General features: G+C 39.9%; 1 protein-coding gene and 1 pseudogene across 3 annotated transcripts in view; one reads left to right on the top strand and one right to left on the bottom strand.

The window, feature by feature from the left end:
* LOC102862391 overlaps window positions 1–12,593 on the bottom strand; it is a 27,715-nt pseudogene extending 15,122 nt beyond the window's left edge.
* Window positions 1–12,612, top strand: part of FAM172A (family with sequence similarity 172, member A) — a 651,833-nt gene that overhangs the window by 45,127 nt on the left and 594,094 nt on the right. The window lies entirely within an intron of this gene.

Raw genomic sequence — 12,612 nt, 5'->3', positions numbered from 1 at the left:
GAGGCAATGAGATTGGCACAGGATAGAGCAGGGTTTAGGGCTGTTGTACATAGGGTCGCTATGAGTCGCAAACGACTCGATGGCACATAACAAAAACAACAACAGCAACATACAAAACTTTACAAAAAGTTTGATTTTCACTAACTCATCATTGCACATTATCCCACCCCTTTCCTTCCCTCAGTTAACTTTTTAAAAAAACTTTCATTGTCACACCGTTGGCTCCCTTCCCCTTTCTTCCCCCTCCTCCAGTCCCCTTTGCAGTGCTCCTCTTATTCTGGACTGCTGTCATATATATAGTGCCTAATCATACATTCCTTTCAAACAGTTCTTTCCTTCATCTGTTCCAGTGCCCATTATCCTTTTCAAATCACCACTCTCCCTTATATCCAGGTCTCCCTTGTAATCCCTAATTTGCCTTCAGTTACTCTATGTTTACGTTTTCTATAATTTTCTGTAAATGGAATCATACACCATGTACTCTATTTCTTCCTCTTGCTTTTGCATATACTAAGAGAGCATTGCTTTTTTATTGCCAAAGAATAAATGCATTATATATAAGTACGCATCATTTAACATCCACATTGTTATCTGGGGTGGGGGGAGGCGTTTGTGACAGAATGGCCCAGGGTCACGGCACATTACTTGGGCAGTTCCTGCTGCAGATTCTTCATGGGAGCACTCTGTTAATTCCTGCAGTGCTGTTGCTGCATTCTCTGCTGGGAAGGTCACCTAACCCATGAGAACCTGCCCAGGGAAGGGATGGTGTGGGCTAAAGGGACTAAAGTGCCTGAGCTAGGATTTGGGTGCTTAGGGGGCATACGTTTTCATCAGTGCCTTATGGCACCACCCTGGGCAAAATGAGGGTGCCACACCTGGCCGATTGCAGGTGCTGAAGGCTACTGGGGTTAGAAGTTTGTGTGCTGTCATCTCTGTGTGCTAATTAGCTTCTGGGATGCATGTGGCAACCAGTCAAAAGTAGGGCTCCAACTTCAAGAAGACCTGGCATCCAGGTACTCAGGCACCTGGATATTCCAATCCACACTCTGGTTGGTTACTAGAAAATAATTAAAAACACACACTACCACTCCCCTCTCTTGGTCTAGCACTAAGAAGCTGCATTGCCATCCTGAAGGTACATGGTTTGAATCTACCAGATGCTCTGCAGAAGATGAAGTCTTTTCCCAGGTGATTCGTTGTTTCAGAAAACCTCCTGGAGGATTAGTTGGTTCCAACTCGATAGTACACAACAGCAACAACAACTACATATGTATCTACACAATCTGGGTATCAGTAGCCAGGGAGTCAACAGATGAGATGCTTTTGGAAAGTCTGCTGTCAGGGACTTCTCTAGGGTGCTGAAGAGCGATGATGTTGGTCTAGAGATCAAGGTACACCTGATCTGGGCCATGGTCTTTTCAGTTGCTTGCTGTGCATCTGAGAGCTGGAAAATAACTAAGGATGACAGAAGAATCATCAATGTATTTGAGTGGTGGTGCTGGAGAAGAGTATTTCTTCTTGGAGACAAGGATTTTGAAACTCCACCTCACATACTTTGGGCATGTTACCAGGAATGACCTGTCCTTGGAGAAGGACATCATGCTTGTAATGATAGAGGATCAACAGAGGAGAGGAAGACCCTGGATAAGATAGGTTGACACAGTGACTGTGGCAGTGGAGTCAGGTGTGTTGGAAACTGGGATTAGGTCAAGATAGATCAGGCTTCAGAGATACTGTTTATAGGGTTGCTCTGAGTCATAGTCGACTCAATGACACATAACAACATATATTTATTTGTGTCTATTTTCAAGCTCTCCCTCACGCTCACTTTCTCATTCTCTCTCTCATACATGCTCATAAACATACATATACTACCCCGACACACACCAAAATTGCTATCTAGTTGGTTCTGACTCATAAGTAGCTGACCCTCCAGTCAATTTGCCACTACTATCAATCTCCAGGGAAGAGATGGTCCATTTTTCTCTTGAGCAATGCCTGGTGGTTTTGAGCCACCAGAAAGCTCAGCTTTTGGGTTAGAAGTGCAGCTCTTTACAGACTGCCTATCACGCGATGTATGTATGTATGTTTGTATGTAAGTATGTATATATCTCACTATTTAAAAAAATCATTCTCTTATTGATGGGGTTTTGGGTTACTTCCAGTTTTTTTATGATTACAAATATAGTGAACAACAGAACCTTGGCTTACAGGTTTTTCTGTGGTCAGCACATTTCACTTCTATAAGTTAAATGCCTACGTGTACATTTAACTTTTGAAAAAAATGCCTTCTGTTTTTAAAGTTGTTATACTTTTTTTGAAAAGGTACATTTTATCTTTCTACTACATGGCTCACAGCATTGTTATCTCTTAGTAGCCAGTTGTTTTCATTTTAACCAATTAAAATGAAACTTCTAGTGGAATAATGTGTTTTGTGTTACACTGCTAACCAGAAGGTCAACAGTTCTAATCTACCAGCCCCACCTTTTTAAGATAGGAGAGCAGTCTCCTTCTGTGAAGATTTACACCCTCAGAAACCTAAAAGGGGGTCACCATGGCCTCATAGTCGGTGGCGATGGATTTGGTTTGGGTTTACTGTAAGCATAATGGTTTATTACTGTGGTTTTAATAGGCATTTTCCATGTGACAATACTGTTGAAGGGAGCTCTGGTGGCCTAGAGATAAGGAATTGGACTATTAACTCAGAGAGATGTGATTTGAAACTCTCAGCACCATGGGATGAAGATTTCTTTGATATGATTTACTACTTCTGAAGACCCATTGGAGGAACAGCTAGGAGTTGCTCCAACTCGATGGCACAAAGCAGTACCACTGAACACATTATTGTATGTGTATATTGTCTTTGGAGAAGTATCTGTTCAAATATTTTACCTATTTTTAATTAGAGGTGTTTGCCTTACTATTAAATTCTAAGAGTTTTTTATATAATCTAAGTGCAAGTTAGTTCTTTTTTTCTTGTATACATGTATGTGTGTGTTCTTTTTATTCTTTAATGTTATCAAAATGTAAAGGTTTTTAATTTTAATGAAGAACAATTGATCAATTTTTTCCTTTGATTCATAATCCCCCCCCCCTTTTATATTGGAGCCATTTGTGTGCTTTCAAGGTTGTGAAGATTTTTTCCTCTCTAAACACTTTATAGTTTTGTATATTTGTTATGCTACCAAGCCAAAGGTGGGTGACTCGTAATCCACGACCCTCAGGCCTGTTTTTCATTGTTTTTGTTCAAACATTCTTTTTAGGTCTTATAGCCCTGGAGTGTCCACTTGCCAATCAGAGGTAACTTGTGAAGCTGAACACTGTGACACTGATGTGTCAAACGCATTAATGGTTAGCCATGGTGGACTGTGTTTGGTGGAACTGTCCCATTAAAATAAGCTTGGGAGCAGGAATGATATCCACTTCTGTAATAGCTTGCCTCCAGAAACCCTGTGAACCTGGAGAAAGGATGAAAGTCACACAGGTGTTGAGGACTTCCATTCATAGGGTCACTATGAGTCGCCTACGACTCGATGGCACTTAACAACCATAACAACATACTTGTTATAGATTGGATTTTACCTTTTGCAGAGAAATGTAGACATCTTTATTTCTGCAACTGTAAATAGAATCTTCCTTGAAAATAGAGATTTTTCTTTTGTTAATAATCCATATTAGTATAGGATAGTGCTCTAACCTAATGATAGCTGACTGGTAGAAGAGACAAAGCAACACAGAGAGCAGAGACAGACCATATAAAGAAGCCTTTACAATGACTAAGGATGACAGAAGAACTGATGCCTGAAGAGTATTAAACATTACATGAACTGCCAAGAGAACCAGCAGGTTTGTCCTGAAGAGGGTGAAACCAGGTTGCTACTTAGAGGCAAGGATTTTGAAGCTTTGTCTGACATACTTAGGGCATTTTGCCTGGAGGGACCAGTCCTTGGAGAGGGACATCAGGCTTGGAAGGGTAGACAGCACAAGAGAGGAAGACCCCAAAGGAGATGGATAGATGTGGTAATTGGGGTAGATGTGTCAGAGTTGGTGACATTGGCTCATGATAAGGCAGGGTTCAGGGCTTTTGTGCACAGGGTTGCTGTGAGGCACGGGTGACTTGAGAGGAAATAACAACAGTAACTACAAGCCAGGGAATGAATGCCAAGAATTGACTCAGATACCAATAAAGAGGAACCTTTTCTTCCACCCTGGTTGGGCTAGCTTCCCTGACTGTGAGACAATGAATTTTGGCTTTTAAATATCATTTACACGGGAATATTTTTATTTTTAAAAATATTACACTCATTAAACACTGCAATGTAGTTGAACTAACTCACAACTAAAATGAATCTAACAGATTTTCAGAGGCTTTAAATTAAACAGGAGGAAAATTGCCTGTCTTTCTCCTGCAGAGCCAGTGGTGGATATGAACCATCAGAGAGGCTCTGCCCTGGTACTAGCATTGTAACTCCCTGCAGGCTATGGTACTGGAGTCTCTTTTTAAAAATACAGCACTAGGAAACTAGAATATTGTTACATTAGTTTTAGACCCCCCCCTTTTTTTTTTTAGATAACATTTGTGTGGTGTCAAGTAAGGATTTCTGCCCCCCCGAACAGATATTCAATGGAATCAGCGCTTTTTTTTAAAAAAAAAAAAAAAAAGATCCAACCCTTTTCTCCCATTGAATAGTCTTGTAGTTTCTTTAGCAGTCAGTTGATTTTATATATTTAGTTTTATTTTTGGACCCTCTTGTATTCTTTGATGTGTATGCCAATTCATTAATACCAGACTCTTTTAATTACATCAGTTCTGTGGTAAATGTTGACATTAGTTGCAGAATGCTTTCCATCATTGTTGTGTTAGGAAATTGCTTTGGTTATTCTAGATCTTCTGCATTTCTATGTAAATTTTAGACCTTCTTGTCAATAACTATGTCAAATACTGTTTTTAGTTGCCATTGACTTGAGTCTGACTCATAGCAACCTATGAACAAGAGGTCTGAACTCTTTCCTGTCCTGTGCTGTGCTCATCGTCTGTGACACACTTGAGCCCATTGCTGCAGTCACAGTGTCAGTCCATCTCATTGAGGGTCTTCCCCTCTTTTGCTTCCTCTCCACCTTTCCAATCATGATGCCCCTTGCCAAGGAATAGTCTCTCCTAGCAACATGCCCAAAGTATTTGAGACAAAGCTTTGTAATTTTTGCCTCCAGGGAGCATACTGGCTGTACATTTTCCAAGACCTGTTTTAGCAATCCGTGGAATATTCAGTATTCTTCTCCAGCATCACAGTTGAAAGACATCAATAAGTATATAAGCTGTTGTTATGCGCCATCAAATTGCTTGCAACTCAAGAGTGACCTTATGTACAACAGCCATGAACTCTGCCCTATCCTGAGCCAACCTTATTGTCTCTGACACACTTACCCTCATTACCCCAGTCACTGAATCAGTCCATCTCATCTCTCTTGTGCTGTTCCTCCACCCTTCCAAACATAATGTCTCTCTCCCAGGACTGGTCCCTCCTTGCAACATGCCCAGAGTACGCCAGACGCAGTCTCAGAATTCTTGCCTCCAAGGAGCAGCCTGGTTTCACCTTTTCTGGAATGAACCTATTTGTTCTTTCGCAGTCCATGGTATATTCAATACTCTTCTCCAGCACCACGGCTCAAAGGCATCAATTCTCTTTCTTTCATCCCTAGTCATTGTCCAGCTTCTGATGCAGAGCAAGTAATTGTGAAGACTGGTCTGGATCAGGTGCACTTTAGTCTCCTCTTGACATCGTTGCTTTTCAGTACTCTGGAGAGTTTCCTGACAGCCAACTTTCCCAAAGCAATTCATCTTTTGAGTTTCTGATTGCTGATACCAAGAGTGTTGATTATGGAGCCAAGAAACTAAAGCTGTTAACAGTCTCAGTCTCTTCACTGTCTGTTATAATGCTGCCAATCGACCCAGTGGTGAGAATCTTTATTTTCTTAATATTGCGCTTCATTTCATATTGAAGTCTGCAGTCTGTGACCTTCTGCAGCAAGCACTTCAGGTCCTTCTCAGTTTTAGCAGTCAGCAAAGTGCAGGTTATTGATGAGTCTTCTTTCAATCCTGATGTCACACGTCTCCTCATAGAGCCCAGCCCCTCGGATGATCTATTCTGCAGATAGATTGAAAAAGTATGGAGATAGGGTACATCTCTGACACACTTCCTTCCCAATTTTGAACCATGCAGTATTGCCCTGTTCTGTTCTGATGACTGCCTCCTGGTCCTAGTATAGGTTTCACATAAGAACAGTCAAGTATTCTGGGATTCCCATTCTTCTCAGAGGTAACCACAGTTTGTTGTGGTTTGTTGTGGTATTTGGCATAGTCAAATACCTTTGCATAGTCAATGAAACACAGACATTTCTCTGGTAGTCTCTGCTTTCTGCCAAGATCCATCTAACATTAGCTATCCTATTCCTAATACCTGGCCTCTTGTAAACCCAGCCTGCACATCTGGCAGTTTTTTGTTGATGTGTTGTTACAGTTGTTTTTGGATAATTTTCAGCAAAATCTTACGTGCGTGTGATCTTAATGGTATTTTTTGATAATTTCCATACCTTTCTTTGTAATGGGAACAGATAGAGATCTCTTCCAGTCAGTTGACCGACCAGTCAGTTGATTGTCCTCCAGATTTCTTGCTTGGCACAACTTGGTGAGCACATCCAGGGCAGTGTCTGTTAGATGAAATAAGTCATTTGGTATGCCATCAATTTCTGGAGCCTTGTTTTTTCCAGTCCTTTCAGAGCAACTTGAACTTTTTCCTTTATTATCACAGGCTCTTGCTTATATACTGTTTCATGAAATTCTTCTGTCAGCCACTTCCTTTTTGGTACAGGGACTCTGTATACCATTCCATCTTCTTTTAATGCTTCCTGGATCATATTCTGCCCAGAGTGTTCTTAAGTATAGCAACTTGAGGCTTGAACTTGTTCTTCAGTTTCTTTAACTTAAGAAATGCTGAGCAAGTTCGGCCCGTTTGATTTTCGGACTTTCATTCTTTGCACATTTCATTATAATACTTTACTTTGTCTTTCCGCGTTGCCCATTGAAAGCTGCTTTGAGCTCCTTAATTTCTTGATTTCTTCCCTTTGCTTTGGCTTCTCAGTTTTGAGATTCTAGTAGGATAGACTTAAGGCCAAATTTTGGTTTCTGTGGATTTTATTTAAGTTTTTTAAACTTAAGCTTGAACTTGCATATGAGTAGATAGTCTGCCGTAATTTTGATTGGGATTGTCTCTCTACATAAATTTGGGGAGACGTGTCCTTCAGAGAATACTGAATTTTTAATCTTTGAATATGATATTTAGAATTTCTTTAGGCTTTATATCTATTTCTTCTAACAAATATGTTTTATTAGTAATCTAGGATATTTTTGGTTAGATTTATTGTTTGATGTTCTTGTGCACTGTAGAGTCAGAATTAATGCATAGCTGACCCTTGGCGGGTTTTCAGAGGCAGTTAATAGCATGGAGGAGATTTCCCCTCCTTCTGAGGAGCAGGTGGTGGCCTTGAGCCACGTGCCTTTGGGATTGCAGCTCAGCTTCTTGCCACTAGGGTGGTTTTTTTTTTTACATTAATAAAATTGCTTTCTCCCCTTTTCCCCCCAGAATGTAGTAATAAACTATGCCTAGCAGTCTTGGTGATGTAGTAGGCTATTTGATGGACTACTAACTGAAAGGTCAAATAGTTAGATATATCCACCTGTCATTCAAAAAGACAGTTTGTATATTCCTGCTAAGATTTATTTAAGCTCTAGAAACCCATGGACGGTTGCTATGAGTTGGTATCCATTCAGTGTTCATGCATACATACATACTAACATTCAGTTAATTTCTGGTGTGTATTTACTTTGCATTCTACACTTTACTAAATTTATTAGTAATAATATTTTTCCAGTTTATTTGTGAATTCTGTATAATTAATAATATAAAATGTACTTACAGATGTTTACTTCTTTAATGCCTTGCAGCTGAAATAGTAACATTATTATTGTGTAACGCTTGGTTGGGTCAAGATTGGTGGACGATTTATCAACAATCTGCGTTATGCGGATGACACAACCCTGCTTGCTGAAACTGAGGAGGACCTGAAGCGCCTGCTGCAGAGTGTCAAGGACTGCAGCCTACAATATGTATTGAGGCTCAATGTCAAGATGACAAAGATTCTTACCACTGGACCAATTGGCAGCATCAGGATGGATGGTGAAGAGATTGAGATTGTACACAGCTTTAGTTTGCTTGGCTCCATAGTCAACAGTCTTGGCACCAGCAGCCAGGAAATTAAAAGGTGCATTGCCATGGGAAAGTCTGCTGTTAGGGACCTCTCCAAAGTGCTGAAGAGCAATGGTGTCTTTTTGGAGACTAAGGTGCGTCTGATACAGGCCGTGGTCTTCGCAATCACTTATTATGCATCAGAGAGCTGGACAATGACTAAGGAGGATAGAAGGAGAATTGATGCCTTTGAGCTGTGGTGCTGGAGAAGAGTATTGAGAATACCATGGACTGCTAGGAAAACAAACAGATTTGTCCTGGAAAGGGTTAAACCGGGTGGCTCCTTGGAGGCAAGGATTCTGAGGCTCTGTCTAACATACTTTGGACATGTTGTGAGGAGAGACCGGTCCTTGGAGAGGGACATCATGCTTGGGAGGGTGGAGGGACAGCGCAGGAGAGGAAGGCCCTCTATGAGGTGGATTGATTCAGTGATTGGGATAATTGGGATGGGAGTGTTGGAGACAGTGCGATTGGCACAGGACAGAGCGGAGTTTAGGGCTGTTGTATATAGGGTCGCTATGAGTCGCAGGCGACTCGACGGCACATAACAACAACAACAACAACAACAACAACAACAACAACGCTTGGTTTTAATTGTTTTTGGTCAAACATTCTTCTAGGTTGTATATCCCTTGTCTGTCCACTTGCTGTACAGAGGTAACTCATGGTTGCTGTGATGCTGAAAACTGTGACACTGATGTGTCATATGGGATAATGGTTACCCAGGGTGGACAGTATTTGGTGGAGCTCCCCACTTAAAAGAAGCTTGGAAGCAGGAGTGACATCCACTTCTGAAATAGCTTGCCTCTAGAAACCCTATGTATGAACCTGGAGAAACAATGAAAGTCATACAAGTGTTCAGGTCTTTTGTTTATAGGGTCAATATGAGTTGTCTGTGACTTGACAACATTTAACAACAACAACAACCTTTGAGTTGGAGCCAAGTCATAGATGATCCTCCAGCAGGTTTTGTTAGGCAGTAAATCACATGTGAGGAGATTGCCCATTTTTCTCCCTGGAGTAGCTGGTGAATTTGAACCACATACGTTTGGTTTTGAATTTCTGGAAAACACTTGGGTTAGTTTTTTCCTAACTATAAGAGTTTAAAATTATAATACTTTCTTTTTTGTTTATTTTGGAAAATTATTCCATTTAAAATGCTTTCCAATTGGTATTTTCAGTTTCTTTTAAAAGGCATATGATAATCTGGGTAATTTGAAAATTAAAACATAAAGCAAGAGCCAGCTCTTGCCTACATAAAGTTAATTTGTTAATTTAAAACTACATCACAGAAGTCCTAAAATAGTGAACTTCCATATGCATTTAAATAATGAATAAGCTTATAATATTTTGGAAACATATTTGTTTCTAAAACACTGTAAACGTATTCATGTTTTAATTGCATGTATTTGTTTCTTAAATCCTACAAGCTTTTACATATTTTAATTGCACAATGAAGTTCACTAGTTAGGACTTCTGTGATAATAATTTTGATAATAATATTAAATCTAGCATGATAACATTGCAAAAAATGGGAGTCCCAGAACAGTTGTTTCCAATGCATAAGACCATTAAAATAGAACCAGGGGATACTATTTCCTTTAAAATTTGAAAAACTGTTTGCTCACCCTTGTATCCTTTCACCATGCTTATTCAGTCTGTATACTGAGAAAATTCTTGATCAGCATTTTAATATCCAAATGAAACTGAAGTTTTGCTAAATATAATTCAGAACATTGACAGCTGTACATTGACAGAGAAATGCCAGAAAGTCAAGCAAGATTCGGAAGAGGATGTCGAAGTAGGGATAATATCATTGCTGACATCAAGTTAATCTTGGCTGAAAGCATAGAATATCAGAAGGATGTTTACCTGTGTTTTATTGAATATACAAAAGCATTAGACTGTGATTCATAACAAATTATGCATAACATTTTAAAGTTTCTGTACATGTATCATGTGGCAATTATTTGAGCACAACAGGAGTATAATGTGTGGTTTAAAATCAAGAAAGATGTGCAATCTGAATTGTAGCCTTTTGACGTACTTATTCAATCTATATATAGAAAAAAAATAGGATGAGAAGCCAGACACTATGGAGAAGAATGCAACTTCAGATTGGAAGAATATTCAAACTTTACTTGCAAAGAGAAACAGTCATGAAGTTCAAAGACTGTGTCAATCTTCAATATTAATTACACTTTAATATAAAGAAAACAGAAATCCTCACAGCGGATTCAGTAATCAACCTCATGATAAATGAAAAGAATATTGATGTTGTCAAGGATTTCATCTTAGTTGGTTCACAATCAACCTCTGTAGATGCAACAGTCAAGACAATGATGTATTGCACTGGAAAAATCGTCTGTAAAGTATGGATTAAATCTTTTTAAAGTTCTCAGGAACAGAAATGTTGTTTTGAAGACTAAAGAGAACCTGACCTAAGCTATGGTATTAGTTTCCTCATGTGCATGTAAAAGTGGAACATGAATAAAGAAGACTGGAGAAGAATTTGTGCCTTTGAATTATGGTGTTGATGAAGAATATTGAATATACCACCCTAAACAAGATGGATTGACACAGTGACTCTGACTGTGGGCTCCAGTATATCAGAGAAGATGAGGATGACACAGGGTAGGGCTGTTCATGTTGTTGTTAATGAGTCATAGTTGACTCAGTGGCGCATAACAGCAACAGCCAAAGTAACAAATCCGCCTTGGAAGAAATAGAAACAGAATGCTTCTCAGAAGCAAAAGTGGTGAGACTTTGGCTCACTTTTAAGCATGTTATCAGGAAGGGCCATTCCCTGGGGAAACAGGTCATGCTTGGAAAAGTGTCAGTGAAGAAGAGGAAGGTTCTCAAGGAGGTAGATTATCACAGTGACTGCAGTGATGGACTCAATCAAATCAGTGATTGTGAGAATGCTGCAGAGTTGAAAATATTTTATTACTGTGTCCATATAGTCAGTGTGAGTTGGAACACACTCAGTGACAGACACCTAATGACAGCAACAATTTTATTATTGGTGACTTTTTGTTGTTATGTACCACCGAATCGGATCCGACTGGCACAGGAGGAGATTGTCCCTCTTTCTCCAGCAGAGCATCTGGTGGATTTGAACTGCATGTCTTCAGGATTGCAGTGCAGCTTCTTGCCACTAGGCCACCAGAGCTCCCTCAGCAACAATTTTATGAAAACATTTTTGGTAGTAGCTGTATACTTAGTAAGTTCTTATTCTATACTGTTGCCATACATATACTGCCTAATCATATATTCCTTTTAAACAGTTCCCACATCTGTTCCAATGCAGTGTTCATTGTCTGTCCTCTCTTTTCCTAGTTTCCCCCATCCCAATCCACTGTGTCAATCTTGCTTTATAATAGTGGTGTTATGCAGTATTTGTCCTTTTGTGACTTAGATATTTTACTCAGCAAAATGTTCTTTGGGGTCACTCATGTGGTGTAATGTTTTACGAGTATATTGTTTTTCTGTGTTGTGTAGTATTCCATTGTGTGACTATACACATTTTTATCCATTTGTTTGTTGATGGGCCCCTGGGTTGCTTTCATCTTTTTGCTATTGTAAATAATGCAGCAATAAACATGGATGGCATGTATCTATTTGAGTTATGGCTCTGGTTTAATTAGGGTATATTTCTAGTAGTGGGATTGCTGGGTCAAAGGGTATTTCTATTTCCAAGTATTTGAGAAGGTGCCAGACTCTGTTTAACCATTTTACTCTCTCAACAACAGTGAATAAGGGTTCCAGTCTCTTCACAACCTTGCCAGCATTTGTTATTTTGGGCTCTTTTGAACTTGACTATTATTGTTGCTGGGGTGAAATGTATCTCATAGTTGTTTGTGTTAAATTTCTCTAATAACTAGCGATTTTGAACATTTCTTCATGTGTTTGTTTGCCATCGGAATGTCTTCATCTTTTTTTTTTTTTCTTTCGTGAGCTGTGTTTTATTTTCATTAATCATACAAATAATTTCCTAGAATAGCCCAGAACAAACTGGAGACTTCGGTGGTCCCTTCAGAGACCCGCAGGCTGGTGGCAGGGCGCGTGGTGCCCGGGTTCACAGTGCTATCCTGCAGGTGACTCTTGCTCTACATCACGACTAGGGTGTCACACATGACACAGGCGGAGACCCTGCAGACCCTAGGACATCTCACTCTGCTTCTCCTGCTTGATGGTCTCTTTGGTCGGCAGGGTGTTCTCCTGCGTCTCATTCTTCAGCTTGGCCTTATCGAAGCTGGCAATTTCCCCCGTGTTTGGCTTGTCTGCCATTTTCGTGAAACAATCTGCA

This window comes from Elephantulus edwardii, unplaced genomic scaffold (genome assembly GCF_000299155.1).
Source record: "Elephantulus edwardii isolate Elephantulus edwardi_28Jun2011 unplaced genomic scaffold, EleEdw1.0 scaffold00043, whole genome shotgun sequence".
Lineage (NCBI taxonomy): Eukaryota > Metazoa > Chordata > Mammalia > Macroscelidea > Macroscelididae > Elephantulus > Elephantulus edwardii.
This window is presented reverse-complemented; position numbering and strand designations above follow the sequence as displayed.